The 20,048-nt window shown below is 37.3% G+C and overlaps 1 non-coding gene across 1 annotated transcript; it reads left to right on the plus strand.

Moving 5' to 3' along the window:
• The first annotated feature begins 9,550 nt into the window (after nt 1–9,550).
• Nucleotides 9,551–9,658, plus strand: LOC130959512 (small nucleolar RNA R71). Its single transcript, XR_009078587.1, has one exon. It is a non-coding gene; the product is annotated as a small nucleolar RNA R71 (small nucleolar RNA).
• The last annotated feature ends 10,390 nt before the right edge of the window (nt 9,659–20,048 follow it).

Below are 20,048 nucleotides of genomic sequence, written 5' to 3' on the forward strand. Positions count from 1 at the left end.
TTAATCTGAAATTAAAATATAGTAGTAAACACATATCTTTAGTCTATTAGCACTTTAATCATAATCAGGAAGCATATAACTAGTGAAAACATATACAAACAAAACTAATAATTACCTTGTTTAATCAACTTGTATTTAGTTATGGAGAGATCCCAATTTTATCTTGTTTTTCCATCAGGAACCAATCTTTCTTTTGTGACACTATTAGGAACCGATGCAGTCTCTGATGGAGGAGATGTACTAGAGCTTCCAGGTGTCTCTGAATCAACTAATAGACTGGAATTGCGAAACGCAGGAGGAATCGAAATTGGAGGAGGGGGTGGAGGAGGGGGACCCATACATCCTAGAGTAGGTAAACTTGGTGGAGGAAGACCCATGTAGCCTGGATTAGGTACCATCAAATATGGTTGCTGGCTAAGTGGTCCTGACTGAAAATCTGGCATAACCAAAGTCCTAGAAAAGGTGGAGGTGATTGAAATAGCGGCTGCGACAGTGGTGCAAGAACCTTTATGACCCTTGACGCCTTTACCCATGACCCAAGGAGCCATGACCTACATATATATTAAAGACAATATTAAAGACAAATAACTACTTTATTTTTTAATATTTATTTCTGAGCAACCCAGCAAGGATTTCTGTGCATGGCTGCACACCACACAATGTAATGTGTTGTAGATCCAGTTGGAGAATGAGTGAGAGACTCTAGTCAATTGTAGGTATAAAAGCAAGTAGCTTCAGGACTTAATCACAATAAATAGGAAGGAGAGAAAAAAAAAGTGGGAAAATAACAGGAAACAGCTATGTTAATCTGTGTGTTCTACCACTGAACCACACTGTTTACACTTTTTTCAGATTTATAGCTATGTTAATCTTGCAGTATACCTATCTGTCCTTGCTAATTCAGGATTACAATATTACTCCTATCTTTTCTTTTCTTTTCTTTTCTTTTCTTTGGTTATATATACCTAGATCAAATTGTTTTCACAAAAACGTATTTTTCCTCTCTTAATATAATATAAAAATTCATCTGTTCAGAATATTATTGTGATCTAATAAGGATACTCAGTTTTGTAAAATATTTAAAAGAGCGATAATTTTTCTTATAAAATATCAAAGTCTCACATCTGGATGTATAAACAAATTAAGAACAATATATGTAAAGAACAAAATAAGCTAAAATAATACAAGCTAAAAATGATTACCCTATTAAAAATCAATATCATCATCAAAGTCTGCAACATCATCATATTCATTTTTATTAGCCCCAGAACTAGAGCCGATGGACAATTCGACAATGCGGTCCTCTCCAAATGGAGACTTAAGACTGATAGGAGGTTCGGTGTCAGAAATCCTAGAAGGATTGCTCTCATCCGCTTGATAAGCTACATCATTCTCTTCCTCATTCTCCACTACATGTACATGATTGATTTCAATTCGACCTCTTGGTTTAGTGTTTACAACAACATGCCACATAGGCTTGCAATTTTCAGGATAAGGTAAGAAGTAAACTTGTTTAGCTTTTTGGGCGACAATGAAAGAATCATAGTGGCGGTATCTTTTACTATGGTTGACTTCAGTTATTTTGTAGTCATTATGAATACGTGTTCTGTTTGGACGACTTGGATCATAACATTGACATTTGAACAAAACAACTCGATTAGAGTCACTACCAGTGTATTCAAGCTCGAGTATATCTTCTAATACTCCAAACCAATCACTTTTCTCGTTGCCTATATCACCTTTAACAAACACACCGGTGTTATCAGTTTTTCTTTTCTTTTGCCCTTGCAAGAGTATGAAATGTATATCCATTTACTTTATAAATTGGATAACTTGTTGCTTTGTTTGAAGGACCCCAAGAAAGTGATTGCAAACCAGGATCAACAATTTTATTGCATTGATTTTGAACCTAGTTAGAAACATGCAATAAATTATTCAATAGAAGTGATATGTGATGCAAATCTTTAGTTAGAAACCTTAACAATAAATGATAAGAACTTATGCACTTACATATGATGCAAACCAAAGGGGTAATTGGTCATCGCTTTCTCCAGGACAAGTTTCTTTCCAAAACCTTGATGAAAGTAGGACTAGATTTTATAAGCTATGGGATTCGTTAGTAGAACAAGTGTAATTAACTGTTTAATAAAAGATTTGGGCACTCATATAGAAAGGGTTAACTTTTCTTTCATTGAATAGAATATGCAAATGAGCTGCGGCCTTGTCTCGTTCATCTAACCAATGATCTTTAGCTTTTCCAACCTTGCGACCAGGTCTATTAAATATTGATAAAGAAGCTTTAATTGTGTCTCCCCCGTCATCATTTCTTCCCACACGAGTTCGCCTCGATAAGATATGTGATTCAAAGTAGAAAGAAACAAAACTTGAAGTCTCCTTTGCCAAGAAAGCCTCACAAATCAAACCTTCAACCTTTGCTCTATTTTTCACTATTTGCTTGAATGGTCCTATCACCCGTTCAAACGGATACATCCACCTATATTGGACAGGTCCACACACATGTGCCTCATATGCTTGATGAATTGGCAAATGCTCCATCACATTAAAGAATCCCAAGAAAAATATCCTTTCTAACTTGCAAAGGATAATGGGAATATTCTGCTCCATAACCTCTAAATCATGAACCTTGAGGGTGGTTGAGCACAAGTCTTTGAAAAACTGGCTTAACTCGATAAGAGGCTTCCATATATTTGTAGGTAGTTCTCTGAATGCAGTTGGAAGCAAGCACTACATAAAAATATGACAATCATGGCTCTTCATACCAATAAATCTCCCCTGGGAAAGACTTACACATCTAGCAAGGTTAGATGCATAACCATCCGAAAATCTAAGTTGTTGCACCCACCTATACACGTCTTGTTGCTATCAGAAGTTAAAGTATAAGCTGCCTTAGGTTTGGACCAACAATTATCACCGACATGCCGCAAAGGTAAATATGGACGCTTGCACAGTTCAGCCAGGTCTAACCTAGCATTTTGTTGTCTTTAGTTCTATCAGTGTCCATAACAGTATTCATTATGTTATCAAGCACATTCTTCTCTATGTGCATTACATCAAGATAGTGACGAACCAGGTTATCCTTCTAATAAGGTAACTCCCAAAATACACTTTGCTTAGTCCAATTGTGAGTAATACCATACTCTTGCCATTTGATCCACTTTTCATTATCTGATATCTTCCCAAGTCCTTTAACCCTTTGCCAAATCTCCAAACCACTTAATCTGGTAGGAGCCTCTTCACTTTCTATTTTATTCTTCCTGAAGTCATTCTTATTGCGCCTATAAGGGTGGTTTATCGGTAAAAACCTCCAATGACAATCAAACCATGATGCCTTGCCTCCATGTGATAGTGTAAAATACTTGGTATCCTCCATGCAAATAGGACATGACAATCTTCCTTGTGTCATCCACCCAGACAACATCCCATAAGCTGGGAAATTATTGATATTTAACCATACCATATCAATGTTTCAATGCAATACAAGCAACAACACAACACAAGTAATATTTCATTTATCATACAATGCCCTAGAAATCAATGAAGTTTACAATACAAGAATTGCACTAACCTTAACTCCAAGCAAAAATTTGAAGGGATTGGACCAAAAATCTCTGAGCGAACACACAAATTAGTCTTCTAATAATCAACTATTGTGCAATGAGAGAAAGAGAGAGTGTGTGTGTGTGTGTTAGAGTATTATTTTTATAAAATCAACACACAAATTTATGAATATTTATAAAATAATATTTCAAGATTAAAGTAATATATATTTGACTAAAATATCTTTTACTAACTATATAAAAAAAAGAAAATTAAAGATTATAGGTAAGTTTATCATTTTTGTGTGAAATCGTGTCCAACAAGTCAAGAATTTAGAAGAAGTAAGAAGAGAATGTGATGTTCACCATATAGATTGCAGAACGGTGAATCTCAAAGGAATAGAATGATAAATGAATCTAATATATAGACTAGGCTAGGTGTGATAATTCCCAACTACTAACTATAATAATAGAAAAACAGAAAGCTACGAAGTCAGCAAGCTTCTAACTAACTTAAGGCTACGTTTGGATCTTCTTTAAGTCTCACATCTTATGTTAACCAATACGAGATGTGGTGCACGAAATTGTGATCACTACAACTTCGCACAACTAACCAGCAAGTGCACTGGGTCGTCCAAGTAATACCTTACGCGAGTAAGGGTCGATCCCACGGAGATTGTTGGTATGAAGCAAGCTATGGTCACCTTGTAAATCTCAGTCAGGCAGACTCAAATGGGTATAGTGATAAACGAATAAAGCATAAAGATAAAGATAGAGATACTTATGTATATCATTGGTGAGAGCTTCAGATAAGCGAATGAAGATGCCTTCCCTTCCGTCTCTCTGCTTTCCTACTGTCTTCATCCAATCCTTCTTACTCCTTTCCATGGCAAGCTTATGCAAGGGTTTCACCGTTGTCAGTGGCTACCTCCCATCCTCTCAGTGAAAATGTTCCTATGCTCTGTCACAGCATATGGCTAATCAGCTGTCGGTTCTCGGTCAGGCCGGAATAGAATCCATCGATCCTTTTGCGTCTGTCACTAACGCCCCGCCTGCTAGGAGTTTGAAGCACGTCACAGCCATTCAATCATTGAATCCTACTCAGAATACCACAGACAAGGTTAGACCTTCCGGATTCTCTTGAATGCCGCCATCAGTTCTCGCCTATACCACGAAGATTCCGGTTAAAGAATCCAAGAGATAAACACTAGAGCCTTGTTTGCTTGTAGAACAAGAGTGGTTGTCAGTCACTTTGTTCATCAGTGAGAATGATGATGAGTGTCACGGATCATCACATTCATCAAGTTGAAGAACAAGTGATATCTTGGACAAAGAACAAGCGGAATTGAATAGAAGAACAATAGTAATTGCATTAATACTCGAGGTACAGCAGAGCTCCACACCTTAATCTATGGTGTGTAGAAACTCCACCGTTGAAAATACATAAGAACAAGGTCTAGGCATGGCCGTGAGGCCAGCCCCCAATGATCTAAGAACTAGATGTCCGAAGATGAAAAATACAATAGTAAAAGGTCCTACTTATAGGAAACTAGTAGCCTAGGGTGTACAGAGATGAGTAAATGACATAAAAATCCACTTCCGGGCCCACTTGGTGTGTGCTTGGGCTGAGCAATGAAGCATTTTCGTGTAGAGACTCTCCTTGGAGTTAAACGCCAGCTTTTATGCCAGTTTGGGCGTTTAACTCCCATTTTGGTGCCAGTTCCGGCGTTTAACGCTGGGATTTCTGAGGGTGACTTTGAACGCCGATTTGGGCCATCAAATCTTGGGCAAAGTATGGACTATCATATATTGCTGGAAAGCCCAGGATGTCTACTTTCCAACGCCATTGAGAGCGCGCCAATTGGACTTCTGTAGCTCCAGAAAATCCACTTCCAGTGCAGGGAGGTCAGAATCCAACAGCATCTGCAGTCCTTTTCAGTCTCTGAATCAGATTTTTGCTCAGGTCCCTCAATTTCAGCCAGAAAATACCTGAAATCACAGAAAAACACACAAACTCATAGTAAAGTCCAGAAAAGTGAATTTTAACTAAAAACTAATAAAAATATACTAAGAACTCAACTAAAACTACTAAAAACATACTAAAAACAATGCCAAAAAGGGTACAAATTATCCGCTCATCACAACACCAAACTTAAATTGTTGCTTGTCCCCAAGCAACTGAAAATCAAATAAGATAAAAAGAAGAGAATATACTATAGACTCCAAATTATCAATGAAACTTAGCCCCAAATTAGATGAGCGGGACTAGTAGCTTTTTGCCTCCGAACAGTTTTGGCACCTCACTTTATCCTTTGAAATTCAGAATGATTGGCTTCTTTAGGAACTCAGAATCCAGATAGTGTTATTGATTCTCCTAGTTAAGTATGATGATTCTTGAACACAGCTACTTATTGAGTCTTGGTCGTGGCCCAAAGCACTCTGTCTTCTAGTATTACCACCGGATACATACATGCCACAGACACATAATTGGGTGAACCTTTTCAGATTGTGACTCAGCTTTGCTAGAGTCCCCAATTAGAGGTGTCCAGGGTTCTTAAGCACACTCTTTTTGCCTTGGATCACAACTTCATTTCTTTCTTTTTCTCTTTCTTCCTTTCTCTTTTTTTTTCGTTTTTTTTTTCTTTTTTTTTTCACTGCTTTTTCTTGCTTCAAGAATCATTTTTGTGATTTTTCAGATCCTCAGTAACATGTCTCCTTTTTCATCATTCTTTCAAGAGCCAACAATTTTAACATTCATGAACAACAAATTCAAAAGACATATGCACTGTTCAAGCATACATTCAGAAAACAAAAAGTATTGTCACCACATCAAACTAATTAAGCTAGTTTTAAAGATGAATTCGAAATCCTGTACTTCTTGTTCTTTTGTAATAAAAACAGTTTTCTTTTAAGAAAGGTGATGGATTCATAGGACATTCATAACTTTAAGGCATAGACACTAAGACACTAATGATCATAAGACACAAACATGGATAAACATAAAGCATAATTTCGAAAAACAGAAAAATAAAGAACAAGGAGATTAAAGAACGGGTCCACCTCAGTGATGGCGGCTTGTTCTTCCTCTTGAAGGTCTTATGGAGTGCTTGAGCTCCTCAATGTCTCTTCCTTGTCTTTGTTGCTCCTCTCTTAGTTGTCCCATGTTGGAACTCAATTATCCTAGGGAGGTGTTAAATTGCTCCCAATAGTCTTGTGGAGGAAAGTGCATCCCTTGAGGCATCTCAGGGATCTCATGATGAGAGGGGTCTCTTGTTTGCTCCATCCTTTTCTTAGTGATGGGCTTGAGGTCATGCCTTCTCAGTTGGACCGGCTTTCCTCTTGAGTTTCTCTTCCATTGAGCGCCCTCTTCACAAATATCTATGAGGACTTGGTCCAACCTTTGATCAAAGTTGACCCTTCTTCATGGCCACAACTTCATAAAAGTGGTCTTGATGCACCCTTGAGATGAATCTCTCCATCTCCCATGACTCGGAGGTGAAAGCTTTTGCCTTCCCTTTCCTCTTTCTAGAGGTTTCTCCGGCCTTGGATGCCATAAATGGTTATGGAAAAACGAAAAGCAACGCTTTTACCCCACCAAACTTAAAAGGTTTTCTCGTCCTCGAGCAAAAGAAGAAAGAAGAGAGTAGAAGAAGAAGAAATGGAGGAGAGGGAGATGGCTTTGTGGTTCGGCCAAAAGGGGAAGAAGTAGTGTTTAGGGTGTGTGAAAATGAAGGAGTGAAGATGATAATGGGATTTGATAGGTGAGGGGTTTTTGGGAGAGAGGTGTTGAGGTGATTGGTGAATGGGTGAAGAAGAGAGAGGGTGGTGGGGTTGGTGGGGATCCTGTGGGGTCCACAGATCCTTAGGTGTCAAGAAAAAGTCATCCCTGCACCAAATGGCATTCAAAAACACGTTTTGAGCCAATTCTGGCGTTAAACGCCGGGCTTGTGCCCATTTCTGGCGTTTAACGCCAGGTTCTTGCCCTTTCCTGGCGTTTAACGCCAGTCTGGTGCCCCTTTCTGGCGTTAAACGCCCAGAATGGTGCCAGACTGGGCGTAAAACGCCCAACTGCTAGCCTCACTGGCGTTTAAACGCCAGTGGGTTCTTCCTCCAGGGTGTGCTGTTTTTCTTCCTGTTTTTCATTCTGTTTTTGCTTTTTCAATTGATTTTGTGACTTCTTATGATCATCAACCTACAAAATAACAAAAAATAACAAAGGGAAATAGATAAAATATAACATTGGGTTGCCTCCCAACAAGCGCTTCTTTAATGTCAGTAGCTTGACAGAGGGCTCTCATGGAGCCTCACAGATACTCAGAGCAATGTTGGGACCTCCCAACACCAAACTTAGAGTTTGAATGTGGGGGTTCAACACCAAACTTAGAGTTTGGTTGTGGCCTCCCAACACCAAACTTAGAGTTTGACTGTGGGGGCTCTGTTTGACTCTGATTTGAGAGAAGCTCTTCATGCTTCCTCTCCATGGTGACAGAGGGATATCCTTGAGCCTTAAACACAAGGGATTCTTTATTCACTTGAATGATCAGTTCACCTCCATCAACATCAAACACAGCCTTTGCTGTGGCTAGGAAGGGTCTGCCAAGGATGATAGATTCATCCATGCACTTCCCAGTCTCTAGGACTATGAAATCAGTAGGGATGTAATGGTCTTCAATCTTCACCAAAACATTCTCTACAAGTCCATAAGCTTGTTTTCTTGAGTTGTCTGCCATCTCTAGTGAGATTCTTGCAGCTTGTACCTCAAAGATCCCTAGCTTCTCCATTACAGAGAGAGGCATGAGGTTTACACTTGACCCTAAGTCACACAGAGCCTTCTTGAAGGTCATGGTGCCTATGGTACAAGGTATTGAAAACTTCCCAGGATCTTGTTTCTTTTGAGGTAATTTCTGCCTAGACAAGTCATCCAGTTCTTTGGTGAGCAAAGGGGGTTCATCCTCCCAAGTCTCATTTCCAAATAACTTGTCATTTAGCTTCATGATTGCTCCAAGGTATTTAGCAACTTGCTCTTCAGTGACATACTCATCCTCTTCAGAGGAAGAATACTCATCAGAGCTCATGAAAGGCAGAAGTAAGTCCAATGGAATCTCTATGGTCTCATTTTGAGCCTCAGATTCCCATGGTTCCTCATTAGGGAACTCATTGGAGGTCAGTGCACGCCCATTGAGGTGTTCCTCAGTGGCGTTCACTTCTTCTCCTTCCTCTCCAAATTCGGCCATGTTGATGGCCTTGCACTCTCCTTTTGGATTTTCTTCTGTATTGCTTGGAAGAGTATTTGGAGGGAGTTCAGTAACTTTCTTGCTCAGCTGTCCCACTTGTGCCTCCAAATTCCTAATGGAGGATCTTGTTTCAGTCATGAAACTTTGAGTGGTTTTGATCAGATCAGAGACCATGGTTGCTAAGTCAGAGGGGTTCTGCTTAGAATTCTCTGTCTGTTGCTGAGAAGATGATGGAAAAGGCTTGCCATTGCTAAACCTGTTTCTTCCACCATTATTTTTGTTGAAACCTTGTTGAGGTCTCTCTTGATTCTTCCATGAGAAATTTGGGTGATTTCTCCATGAAGAATTATAGGTGTTTCCATAGGGTTCTCCTAGGTAATTCACCTCTTCCATTGAAGGGTTCTCAGGATCATAAGCTTCTTCTTCAGATGAAGCATCCTTAGTACTGCTTGGTGCATTTTGCATTCCAGACAGACTTTGAGAAATTAAATTGACTTGTTGAGTCAATATTTTATTCTGAGCCAGAATGGCATTCAGAGTATCAATCTCAAGAACTCCTTTCTTCTGACTTGTCCCATTATTCACAGGATTCCTTTCAGAAGTGTACATGAATTGGTTATTTGCAACCATTTCAATTAGCTCTTGAGCTTCTGTAGGTGTCTTCTTCAAATGAAGAGATCCTCTAGCAGAGCTATCCAAAGACATCTTGGATAGTTCAGAGAGACCATCATAGAAAATACCTATGATGCTCCATTCAGAAAGCATGTCAGAAGGACATTTTCTGATTAATTGTTTGTATCTTTCCCAAGCTTCATAGAGGGATTCTCCATCCTTCTGTCTGAAGGTTTGGACTTCCACTCTAAGCTTACTCAATTTTTGAGGTGGAAAGAACTTTGCCAAGAAGGCATTGACTAGCTTTTCCCAAGAGTCCAGGCTTTCTTTAGGTTGAGAGTCCAACCATGTCCTAGCTCTGTCTCTTACAGCAAAAGGGAATAGCATAAGTCTGTAGACCTCAGGGTCAACCCCATTAGTCTTGACTGTGTCACAGATTTGCAAGAATTCAGCTAAAAACTGATGAGGATCTTCCAATGGAAGTCCATGGAACTTGCAATTCTGTTGCATTAGAGAAAATAATTGAGGCTTAAGCTCAAAGTTGTTTGCTCCAATGGCAGGGATAGAGATGCTTCTCCCATAGAAGTCGGGAGTAGGTGCAGTAAAGTCACCCAGCACCTTCCTTGCATTGTTGGCATTGTTGTTGTTTTCGGCTGCCATGTGTTCTTCTTCTTTGAAGAATTCGGTCAGGTCCTCAACAAAGAGTTGTGCCTTAGCTTCTCTTAGCTTTCGCTTCAAGGTCCTTTCAGGTTTAGGGTCAGCTTCAACAAGAGTGCCTTTGTCTTTGTTCCTGCTCATATGAAAGAGAAGAGAACAAGAAAATATGAAATCCTCTATGTCACAGTATAGAGATTCCTTGAGGTGTCAGAGGAGAAAAAATAGAAGGCAGAAGTAGAAAATTCGAACTCATCAAAGGAGATAGAGTTCGAATTTTGCATTAAGAAGTAGTGTTAGTCATAAATAGAAGGATGTGAGAAGAGAGGAAGAAGTTTTCGAAAATTAAGTTAAAAAAAAATTTTGAAAACATTTTGAAAAACACTAATTGATTTTCGAAAATAAAAGTGGGAAAGAAATCAAGTGATTTTTGAAAAGATTTTGAAATTAGAAATCAAAAAGATATGATTGAAAATCATTTTGAAAAAGAGGTGATTAAAAAGATATGATTGAAAAGTTATGGTTTTAAAAAGATATGATTGAAAAGATATGATTTGAAAACAATTTTAAAAAGATTTGATTTTAAAAATTAATGACTTGCCTAACAAGAAAAGATATGATTCAAACATTAAACCTTTCTCAACAGAAAAGGCAACATACTTAAAATGTTCAATCAAATCATTAATTGTTAGCAAGTATCTTTGAAAAATGAAAGAAATTGATTTTGAAAACATTTGATTGAAAAGATTTGGTTTGAAAAAGATTTGATTTTGAAAAACTTTGAAAACTTGAAAAAAAATTGATTTGAAAACAAAATCTTCCCTCTTGTGCCATCCTGGCGTTAAACGCCCAGAATGGTGCACATTCTGGCGTTTAACGCCCAAAACTCTACCCTTTTGGGCGTTAAACGCCCAGCCAGGCACCCTGGCTGGCGTTTAAACGCCAGTCTGTCCTTCTTCACTGGGCGTTTTGAACGCCCAGCTTTTTCTGTATAATTCCTCTGCTGTATGTTCTGAATCTTCAATTCTCTGTATTATTGACTTGAAAAGACACAAATTAAAAATATTTTTGGATTTTTAATAATGAGGAATAATCAAAATGCAACTAAAATCAAATAACAATGCATGCAAGACACCAAACTTAGCAGTTTGTATACTACTGACACTAACAACATGAGAATGCATATGACAAACAACAGAAATACTCAAGTCAATAGAATTCAAAGATCAAAACAAGAAAATCATCAAGAACAACTTGAAGATTAATGAAGACACATGCATAAATTCGAAAAATGCAAGAAGAACAGAAACATGCAATTGACACCAAACTTAAAATGAGACACTAGACTTAAACAAGAAACATAAAATATTTTTTTGGTTTTTATGATTTTGTAATTTTTTTTTTCGAAAATTAAGTAAAAAGGAAAATAAAAGTATCAAAATTCTTAATGAGAATTCCAGGAATCATGCAATGTTAGTCTAAAGCTTCAGTCTAAAGGAATTAGACATGGCTAGCCAAGCTTCAGCAGGACATTGCATTCAAGAGCTAAATTGATGAAGATCAATCAGCTTTGGTGATGATAAGAACATCACCTTGAAACACTAGAATTCATTCTTAAGAACTCTGAAGAAAAAATACCTAATCTAAGCAACAAGATGAACCGTCAGTTGTCCATACACGAAACAATCCCCGGCAACGGCGCCAAAAACTTGGTGCACGAAATTGTGATCACTACAACTTCGCACAACTAACCAGCAAGTGCACTGGGTCGTCCAAGTAATACCTTACGCGAGTAAGGGTCGATCCCACGGAGATTGTTGGTATGAAGCAAGCTATGGTCACCTTGTAAATCTCAGTCAGGCAGACTCAAATGGGTATAGTGATAAACGAATAAAGCATAAAGATAAAGATAGAGATACTTATGTATATCATTGGTGAGAGCTTCAGATAAGCGAATGAAGATGCCTTCCCTTCCGTCTCTCTGCTTTCCTACTGTCTTCATCCAATCCTTCTTACTCCTTTCCATGGCAAGCTTATGCAAGGGTTTCACCGTTGTCAGTGGCTACCTCCCATCCTCTCAGTGAAAATGTTCCTATGCTCTGTCACAGCATATGGCTAATCAGCTGTCGGTTCTCGGTCAGGCCGGAATAGAATCCATCGATCCTTTTGCGTCTGTCACTAACGCCCCGCCTGCTAGGAGTTTGAAGCACGTCACAGCCATTCAATCATTGAATCCTACTCAGAATACCACAGACAAGGTTAGACCTTCCGGATTCTCTTGAATGCCGCCATCAGTTCTCGCCTATACCACGAAGATTCCGGTTAAAGAATCCAAGAGATAAACACTAGAGCCTTGTTTGCTTGTAGAACAAGAGTGGTTGTCAGTCACTTTGTTCATCAGTGAGAATGATGATGAGTGTCACGGATCATCACATTCATCAAGTTGAAGAACAAGTGATATCTTGGACAAAGAACAAGCGGAATTGAATAGAAGAACAATAGTAATTGCATTAATACTCGAGGTACAGCAGAGCTCCACACCTTAATCTATGGTGTGTAGAAACTCCACCGTTGAAAATACATAAGAACAAGGTCTAGGCATGGCCGTGAGGCCAGCCCCCAATGATCTAAGAACTAGATGTCCGAAGATGAAAAATACAATAGTAAAAGGTCCTACTTATAGGAAACTAGTAGCCTAGGGTGTACAGAGATGAGTAAATGACATAAAAATCCACTTCCGGGCCCACTTGGTGTGTGCTTGGGCTGAGCAATGAAGCATTTTCGTGTAGAGACTCTCCTTGGAGTTAAACGCCAGCTTTTATGCCAGTTTGGGCGTTTAACTCCCATTTTGGTGCCAGTTCCGGCGTTTAACGCTGGGATTTCTGAGGGTGACATTGAACGCCGATTTGGGCCATCAAATCTTGGGCAAAGTATAGACTATCATATATTGCTGGAAAGCCCAGGATGTCTACTTTCCAACGCCGTTGAGAGCGCGCCAATTGGGCTTCTGTAGCTCCAGAAAATCCACTTCGAGTGCAGGGAGGTCAGAATCCAACAGCATCTGCAGTCCTTTTCAGTCTCTGAATCAGATTTTTGCTCAGGTCCCTCAATTTCAGCCAGAAAATACCTAAAATCACAGAAAAACACACAAACTTATAGTAAAGTCCAGAAAAGTGAATTTTAACTAAAAACTAATAAAAATATACTAAGAACTCAACTAAAACTACTAAAAACATACTAAAAACAATGCCAAAAAGGATACAAATTATCCGCTCATCAAGATGCGAGCAATAATATTGATAAATTAATTAATTCACTAAATGTATAACATCCCATGCAAGCTTGCAGACCTTCATTTATTTACTTTTTTAAGTTTCTTGTATAACATATATAATTAAATTATGCAAAATAACCAATATGAAGACAGTTGTCAGAACTCACATATTTTTATTTCTCTGAAGCTCTTACTGTAATTAGAGATTTGAATAGAGAAATAATAATAATAATAATAATAATAATAATAATAATAATAATAATACAAAAAAATATTTGAATAGAGCAATATATCAGAACTCACATATTGATAATTTAAAATACTAGCTTGCTAGTTTCAAAATAAAATCAGCAACATGCCATATTTTATTAGTAAGATAGAGAAGAGATAGAGAGAAGCCTTGTCACAATATGTGTAATAACCCGCAGAATTATAGAATATGAACAGAAAATTCACATAATCTTAAGATGACAGTTAATCAACAATGAGCTGCTCATGAAGTAACAGGTTGTAGTTATGTATTTCGTTGCAAGATATTAAGATGAATTTAAGAAACAAAGCATTTCCAACTCTTATTTCTGCTCTTAAAGTAATGAAAAATACTTTAAAGTTGTAGAGGATAACCTTTCTTAATGTTTCACAAGTAGCAACAACCAGCCAGTCTGGCTAAATAGCTAGAGCAACTAAATTTAAAAGGCCAATAAAAGGTGTAGAGCATATAGCAATAATCACCCCGCAATAGTAAGAATGCGCCCTGTATTACAATAAAGCAAACTATTATCCTCCAAGTTGTGATCCATCCTTCTTTTTCTACTAAACAATTATTTTGTGCTAGAATATTCATATTTAATATAATTAAAAGAATAATGCTATACATCTAAGTTTTTTTTATGAACTAAATTCAATCAAGTTAAATAATAAAATTTAAAATAATGCTAGTCATAACTGATTTTTGTTATATATCAACTTGATTGGATTTTGTTAACAAAAAAATTTAGATGTGTAGTATTATTCTAATTAAAAATAGAAGAAATAAAGCAATCAAAATGAAAATTTGGGTCCACTGTCTTGAGTAAATCCTAACGATGATAGTTAATCCTCTCGCTATAATGAATACATTTCCCCTTGTCACGAAAAATTCTATATAAATATCACGTTTCAAGCATCCTAATAGAACATAATTAAGCTACTAAAATATGAGACACATGCAATTAATGGGACAATATGAGTGAGAAACTTACAAGATCTAGAGAACCAACTAGAAATAAGTCTCCAAGGTGTCCGAATGAAAAAGGTCAACAACTGTTTCTGAAATTCTCAGTAAGAAGGAACAAAGATAGATTACTTGATTATTCCTATTAAAAAAAACTTAAGCACCAGAAAGCAACTAACTAAATCAAATTCTACAGGAACAAATTCTAACAAAAGAAATCAAAGAGCTAAACCAAAAGGTTGTGTGGCGCAGCAACGGTCAATAATATTTCTCTAAAAAATTTATGAGATATAACCCTGACTTACCTTTTAATTATTTTGCAAATGCAGGGCAACCTTATCCATCAAAAAAATTTGGAACCTTTTAAGAAAGTAAACCTGATACAGAAGGAAAACACACAATTATCCAAAAAGGTAGTCCAGCTTGGTTATTCTATGTAAGGTATCCCCATTCACAAAACATGTTTGGCTTTAAGTTTGTGCAATCGAAAATCAATTCTTCATCTAAAAATTTTAATTATTGGCTATTTTTGTATATGCTTAGAAACTTTTTATTTCTATTTAGAATAATTTTCAGAGGAACTAGCAAACAAAGATTTTAGAAATCAGAATGAAACACACAAAAATAGACTTAAGAATGAAAGTGTGACGTAGCAGGTGTATGGCACAAGCAAAATGGAAGCAACAAGCAAAAATGGATTTATTCCAATTCCATATGGTATTCAAGTAGGAGGAGGAGGCTTACAGGCATTAGTCCAACTTCAGTTATGCCAGCCAGAGCAAGAAGCCATTCCTTTGTTCCAAAAAAATAATTTATTTGTTTAGTGTTTGACAAAAATTAAAGCTATGAATCCATTCCTTTACCGGCTACTGATTGACCCTTCTATAATTCTACAAGTGAGAAGTTGAAGAGGAAGGCAATATTTAGCATCAAATAACTAATGACAAGAATCAGAAACTCAGAGAATTTTTTATTTTCATTTTTTTCAGTTCTATGTTAAAAATTGTTTAGCAGCAAAAAATTGGAGAAGGATACAAATTATCTTCGTTGAAGCTAGAATCTGGCACAGGAGCAAAAATTTAAATCAAATTGAATTCAATTCCAAACTCAGAATCTAAATTAAATTAAATTTAGAATCACATCAGCATTCAACAAATTAAATAAATAATTCAATTCCAAACTCTGTGCAAAAATTCAGTTCAGAATCTTAAAAATTAATTGGAAAAAAAGATGAAACTAAAGAAGCATTGGCTTACCAAAGAAATGGCGAGATGATAAAGTGAGCTCGGAGAGTGTAAGACATAGTGAGCTCGTGATGAGAGTTTGAGACAAAGTTACCTAAAATCAGAGAAGAGAAGGGGCAACAACCAAAAACGGCGAGGAGCAGAGAATCAGAAACAACGCATGGCGAGGAGGGGAGGAACCCTTCGCAACGGCGACGCCATGAGCTCAACTCAAAACTTTGTGCGAGGGCGAGGAGAGGAGGAACGATGCGAAGAGGGCCGAGTAGAGCTTCCCCAGATGACGAAGGCACCCACGATCTATTCCCGCCGGCGGCGACAGCACCTTCTACCGGAGGAGAAGAGTTCGACGACAACTTTGAAGAGGGATGAGGGCTGCTGGCAACGTTCGAAGAAGGTTTAGGTCAGGAGTGTGAATGGAGTGAGAATGGAGCTCGATAGCGTGGTGATAAAATTAGGGTTAACTCTATATTTCCGACAGAAAATTTTAAATTACAGACGAATTTTCTGTCTGTAATAATTTAATAAAACGCAGCGTTCTGTCTATTTAATTACAGACAGATTTTTCGTCTGTAATCATTTTCCACGAAAAAATTAATTTTACCGACAAAATTATCGACAGATTCTTATTTCTGTCTGTAATTTATGCTAATTCATTTTTTTGTTTTCGGACAAAAAAATTCCTCTGAAATTCCGTCTGTAATAACTAGTTTTCTAGTAGTGAAATCGGACGGTAATCTTAAAGGTTTTGGCCTAAAGTTGACACTAACGGGTTGAACCGGGGCCCAAACGGGGCCTAAGGCCCAACATATATGTGCTCAATTAATGAGCTTTCAGCTCATTTTTCACCCTAGCAAAGAGAAAAGGGGCGCTGGTGAAAGAAGAGAAGAAGAAGAGAGTTGCTACTATTCATCTCCTCCTTCTTTTGGCTATATCTTGAGTTGCGAAGCTCCAATTGACGAGCTATTTGCGGCCACGTGAAACTCTCATTGAGCTCTTCGTTTCTATCTAAACAAACTGGCAAGATTTTTAAAATCCATTCTCCGTTTTCCAACCCTAATAGTTTCTCATTTTTTGCTCTAGTTCTTGAGTAGATTTTGTAATTTTGGTTGTTTAGGATTGATCTAGCATCAAAATATTGTTTTATTCCTAATATTGTTGGGTATGGTAAGTCTCTCCAAACTCTTGTAGTTTGATGTTTTGGTTAGTCATAGTGTTAATTTTTGGTGTGTTATATGTGTATAGCTTGATAGTTGGTGAGTCTTGGAAGTGGTGTTGGTGCTTGAGGCTTGTTGGTCTTGTTGGAATCAAGTTTTGGGTGTTTGTGCATAATGAAAATCGGTCAAGATATAATTTTGGTTTTCTTTATATAATATGTAATATTTCTGGATACTTAGGCTAGTTGACCTTAAGATAAAATTGAATGATGTTGGTGTATGATTAATTATATGTGAATTTATGTTTGATGATGAAGAGGATGATATAGAGTATTGGAATGTGTGATATATGAATTATGTTGAATATATGATGAATATATAATGAATATTGATGTTGAATATGATTATGTTGAGTGGTAATAAATATTGATGACATTGGGTTTTGAATATTGTAGTTGATGTTGATATTGAATGGTGAAGAATAATGTATATGAAGAGTTATATTGTGTGAAAATTGTTGAGGTTGAGTTATTGATTGTAAATTGTGGATTTTGTTGAATTGTGATGGAAAGAGGTGGAAGAGAATGAGTAAAATAGGTGTTCAATTGAGAAAATACTATGAAATGATAAATTGATGTAGGAGGTAGTGTTTTATTATGTTTGGGTATGTTTTGAATTATTTTGGTTTTGAAAGTTTTGGAAAACTAGAGAATTGTCACTTTTGGTAAAAACCTGTTTTTGGTAAACTTTGACGGATCATAACTTGAGCCTTAATTTTCAAAATTAATTGGTTTTTACCTTAAATTAAAGATGATTTCAAGAACTTTAAAATGACATAAAGTTTGATAAAAATGGAGTTTTGTAGAGGAAGTTATGACGCGTAAAGTTTGATATTTAAAACTGAAATTTCTGCAACTTAACATTTTTCTGAAATCTAAGGTACATGCGTACGCGGCCCCATGCTCCATACACGGGTGATGACCTTTGTCCAGCACTCCCGTGTACGCGGCCCATGGATGCGTACGCCGCATAATGGTCCAAATTTAGAGTGTGCGTACGCACACTTGGGCGTGCTTATGCACAGCCTCTGTTTTGCTGAAAAATAATTTTTCTTCATTTTTCAAGGGTTCTCTAACTTTCCAAACTTCTTTATCTACTGTTTAGGAGTGTTAACTAGTAGTTAGGCCCTAAAACTAATAGATATGCATTGGTGAAATAAATTTGTAATTTATGTATGAGTTTAGAAGACGGTGACTTAGGCTTAGTATGTCAGTTGGGTGGTTTTTGTCTTGTGAATTAATGGGAAGCCGGATTGATGATGAACTTGTGATATTGAGGCTGGATGATGAGATTGATTATGTGATTGTAATATACTTTATTCTCCATCGTAGAGGCTGTGACAGTCTCCCGCCTATGTTCGGATATGAGGACTGAGGCAGTCTCCCGCTCACATAACCTTTCTGTCGCAAGAGTGAACTTAGGCACTATAACCCGAAAGTGTGTGCTGGGCACTATATCCACAGGCCAATAGTGTGCAGGACACTATATCCCTACCGTAGCAGATTCTCTGCTGCAAGAGTGTACAGGGCACTATATCCCTGGCGTGGTAGAAAGGCGACATCCTTGGAGATGTGTCAGGTTGGCATTTTGAACTGACAAGTGATATCACGAGCCAAATAGGATAGACATTCATCATATGCATCTTTTTATATGCTTGTTTGCTTTGATTACTTGAGTTATGCCTAATTGAATAATATGTCTAAATGCTAGATGATTTACCTGTTATACATGAATACTATTTGTACTTTACTTGTTTGCATTAAATGTGTTTTATTGGTGTTGAGGAGGATATGAAGGCGGTGGCGATGGGATCGCAGCAGAGGTTAGGTTAGTGAAGGCTGCGGGATACGGCGGTGTGATTAGTATTAGTTAGAAATCCTCTAAGTTTATATAACCTTATTTATGGTTTATGGTTTAAGTTATTATTTTGCTAAGCTTGAATATCCGTACTCGATGTGAAGTTCTAGGATTGCCTTTGGCGTCCTGGAACCTTACATCTTATATATTGGGCACTGTTACCATATTGAGATCCTCCGGTTCTCATACTATATATTGTTGTTATTTTTCAGATGCAGGTCGTAACCCACCTCGGTGAGTTGCGAGATGGTAACGGAGCGGAGAATCTTTTATCACCTTTTGTAGTTTGATATGTTCGATGTAGTTACTCTCTTATCTTTTGTATTTTTTTAACTTTGTTGTCTTAGAGGCTTTATTTCTGAAAACTTTGAGAGATATGTTGTTGCTATTTTAAAACTTTAAAAGTCTGTTGTATTCAGTTTGTCTAGCCAGCCTAAATTCCGCAGCCTGTGACTAGTCATCTTTTTGTATATCATACATATATATATCTTGCTTAATTTAATTATTACCTTATGCGACTTTGAGCTTTACTCCTTCATCGGGCTTCTAGTTATATAAACTCTTGGATATATATTATATATTATCAGCTTTAGAACTGTCGTGACACTTTGTTATCCTCTGCTTTATAGCTAGAGGTAAGGTTTAGGGTAACGGGGTGTTACACACTAACCTTAAAGTGTGAAGACGAAAAAGAAGAGCGAGAAAAGCAGGCAGAAAGCATGAACAGAAAATGGTAGAAGCAGAATTTGCAAAAATGAGTAAAGTTTTGAGAATTCGAAAGAAGAAGAAGATGATGAAATAAAGTAGAACAAATATTTATAGGCTACTGAAAGTAGAGGTATTGAGATAAATTCATCGATATTTTAAATAGTTTTAAATGTAGGCACAATAAACCGATAGAAACTGAAAAGACGCAGGAGATATTAAAGCAAAACGCGTCTCTTCAAAATCACGTCGAGTCTGAGCCCGACCATAACATTGATGTTTCAACTTCACCAAACCGTTGACTATTTGACTGACTTATTACCCGAGTTCCGACCAGAGAATCAAAACTCGGGTAGGAACGGTGTTTAAGCTTGCGTGTCATAAGCCTATTCTACTCTTCCTTTTTAACATACAAGCTATGCCCAAAATTGAGTCTGTCAAAGTCGGCGCAATTATCACTACAAAAGACCTGATTCACCTAGGT

The sequence above is a fragment of the Arachis stenosperma genome, chromosome 10, assembly GCF_014773155.1.
Source record: "Arachis stenosperma cultivar V10309 chromosome 10, arast.V10309.gnm1.PFL2, whole genome shotgun sequence".
Lineage (NCBI taxonomy): Eukaryota > Viridiplantae > Streptophyta > Magnoliopsida > Fabales > Fabaceae > Arachis > Arachis stenosperma.